The sequence below is a fragment of the Pteropus alecto genome, unplaced genomic scaffold (genome assembly GCF_000325575.1).
Source record: "Pteropus alecto unplaced genomic scaffold, ASM32557v1 scaffold14, whole genome shotgun sequence".
Lineage (NCBI taxonomy): Eukaryota > Metazoa > Chordata > Mammalia > Chiroptera > Pteropodidae > Pteropus > Pteropus alecto.
The window spans coordinates 17,855,923-17,859,110 of record NW_006436810.1 but is presented as its reverse complement, the minus strand read 5'-3'; the positions used below and the strand labels follow the sequence as shown (position 1 = coordinate 17,859,110).

The 3,188-nt window shown below is 47.1% G+C and overlaps 1 non-coding gene across 1 annotated transcript; it reads right to left on the bottom strand.

Annotated features, from left to right (window-relative positions):
• Nucleotides 1–1,222: 1,222 nt before the first annotated feature.
• Nucleotides 1,223–1,341, bottom strand: LOC112481288. Its single transcript, XR_003046865.1, has one exon. It is a non-coding gene; the product is annotated as a 5S ribosomal RNA (ribosomal RNA).
• Between the last annotated feature and the right edge of the window lie 1,847 nt (nucleotides 1,342–3,188).

Below are 3,188 nucleotides of genomic sequence, written 5' to 3'. Positions count from 1 at the left end.
TGTCGATCTTCCTAACTTCTTCTCTGGGAAGGTTATATTTCTAATTGAAGCTTACTGTAGAGAAGCATGTATCTAATTTATGGGCCGACGCTGACCGTTTTCTCAACGTATCGATCCTACCGGTTGTTAATAATTGCTGAGAAATAATCAGAGCTTCTTCTTGCTCAGATATGTAATTTAAAGAAAATTTAACCACTAACATTCATTTCTTCTTGAATTCATAAGAGATAATGAAACACAGCCTCTCCCTCCGTCCCTGTCTCTCCCTGTGTCCCTTGCTTGGCATCCTATGGGTGACTCCAAACCCTCCTTTGCCCCACTTTTTAAAGGGGTGGGGACATGAGCTGTCTTGAGCGAGGTGTGGGTGAAGAGATGACAGTGCATCTTCCGCAGCGAGTCGCTGAGATGTCACTCTGCACATCATCTTTCTTCAGAATAGCCCCGGATGAAGCATCACGGTTTGGATCATTTTGCAGGGTATTAAGCCAATGTCGAGGGATGAAGGAGTCATCACGACAAGGGCAGATACGTCTATGTCGTTCAGCGTCTCAGCCTCGTTCCGCGTCTCAGCCCTGTCACATGTGTCCAGGGTGCCCGTGAGGGCCCGTGCTGCTCTCGGCGGCCACTCGCCTTTCCCCAGCCGAGAAACCACACGGGCTTTTGGTCACAAGCAGCCACCATGCTCATTGAGTATGTTTCCGAGAGAACTCTAGTCTAAAAATCCCAGAGGACTCTTGTAGAGAATAAAATGTTTTATCCAAATATAAACGTTCCTTAAGAGCAAAAGAAAACAACTCGATGCTACAGCAAAGTTTCGAGAAAAACTTAGTCCTTCGTCATCGCAGTGTTTTATGTGCTTGCTTAAGCGAGGTGGATACGCTGGAAAGAAAAGCCAAAAATCACGCCCTGTTTAAATCGCTTAATTAACGGACCGTGATGGGAGTGATAAGCCAACATCCAAGGGAAATTATGTGGACCTCAGTTAAATTGAAAAGCACATGCTTTTCCAAATATTGACCAATGTGGTGCAAAACTTAGTTAATACCTTAATTCAAATATGAACAATAATCATTCATTGCTGTATTCATATACACATTACCTATTACTCACCTTTGGAAAGACAGATTTTAATAGCTTAATTTTTTTTTTTTTTAGGCGAGGCAACCCTTAGTAACCTCACAGATCGCAAGGAACTTGTCAGCTTACAATCCCTTATTTTTTATGCCTACAGCACCTGGTCTTCCTAGCTGGTCTCCCATCCAAGTACTAACCAGGCCCAACCCTGCTTAGCTTCGAAGATCAGACGGGATCGGGCACGTTCAGGGTGGCATGGCCGTAGACTAAAATAGTGTAATTATTAGTTAAAAAAAAAAAAAAAATCTCTCTCATGAGAATTAGCAGACAGGGAATGTTAGAATTAGGCAGCAAAATAACTACTCCAAAACCTTAAGCAATATTAACAGAAATTGCTTTTATTGAACCGATCACCTCGTTACGTGCGGGGACCGAAAGAATGACAAAGGTAGTTCATAAAAGATTCCTATGAATTAGAAGCGAATTGGTACTGAGAGTCACCCCGAGCTGCAGTGACTGCTGAAGGCCGAGGCGCCTCCCGGAAACCACCGGAAGGCAGACTCCACGCAGGCGGGAGCCGTGCGGTCTCGTTCCGGACGACACCCTTAACGTTCAGAGACAGTCTCGGTAAGGGCGCTGATTAATAAAATATGTCTTGATCGAAAGAGTAGGTGAATGAGTTTTAGAATTCTACAGGCAAGATTTTGTTTCATTTAGTGTCCTGTAAGCCGTGAATCCAACCAGTATTCGGTTGGTTTCGTAAGTGGCATGACCCAGACCAGTCAGAAATCGTGCATTGCGCTAAATCGGCCGTAGAGAGGTCGACACAGGGCGTCGCGCATGCTTTAGTCCCTGCCTCCCTCCCCCGGCCCGACGTTTGGGCGGGCAGAGGGGCACGCGCCACAGACCCCTCCCGTGCTCCCCAGTTCTCCCGATTCCTCATGCGGGAGAGAAAACCGTTTAAAGATGGGGAAGCAGTCACATTTAAACCGTTTGTTGTTTATAAAAGTAAAGGATCGGGGATACTTACCATTGTCATAATAGCAGACTTCTGGGATTATAACTCTGAAAAGGTCCGGTCTACGGAGACCGCGAGGAGTTACGGATACAAGTGTGATGAGCTGAAATGATCTTAGGAGGAGGAATCTCCCTGTGGAATTTATAAATCACAAAAGCGGTCTCCAGAGCAGAGCCACAAACTACGGAGTTTGATTAGATCTTGCGACCTAGCTGATAATAGTATGTATATCGCTAAATGACCCATTGGCTTAGACTGTAATTATACTATAATGACTGGCATTATGTTATTCATCATGCAGAATTTAAGGATTACTTTATGGAATTCTCCTACGTATAAACGGGTCGATACAGGCATATCACACAACTAAGGACAAGCGACAATTGGCGCTTCTCTGCTGAAAGAGCTGGGGCTCCCCTCCTGCACGGCAGCTGCTGTTCAGGGCGACCGCCCCAGGAGAAGCCCCAGCGCCGCTTACGCCCTGGCCTCTGAGAAAAATCGTGTTTGAAAATTTGCTTTGATGTAGCCACGAAACATGATTCTAGCAATTCGCGTGGACGTGGAAAGCATTTTTTTGCCTAAAGCTTCGTGGAAACGTGTCCTCGGCCGGACAGTTCTTCGTGCTGAGCTCCGTCGCGGCCTCTGGAAGACGTGTCTGTCCTGTGCCAGCATTCCGCGAGGGCTCTGAGGCGTGCCTCGGCACACCTGCGAGCTCGCCTCGGCACACCTGTGAGCTCGCCTCGGCACTCCGCGGAGCGGTCGGAGACCCTCTCGTGCCTCTGGGTCTAAAGGAGAAATACAACTTGAAAACTGAAAGGAGGTAAATCTCGTCCATGTTAACGCGAATGTGCACGTCATTTAAAAGTGAACGGATCTGCCACATGTTCACACAATTGTAGTGTGGCAAGTGGCGCTTTGATGCTTTGCTTTATGATATTGTTTATTTTCCTATTTCCAAACCGAGCCTGGGCTGGCGGTGGGACAAACAGCACACGGACCATCACTCTCTCTGGTCCCAGATCCATTTCTCGGCGGTCGTAGCCGAGCTAAGTCATAGTCCCACTCGAATCTTTGTGTCCTCGTCTGCGAAGCGACC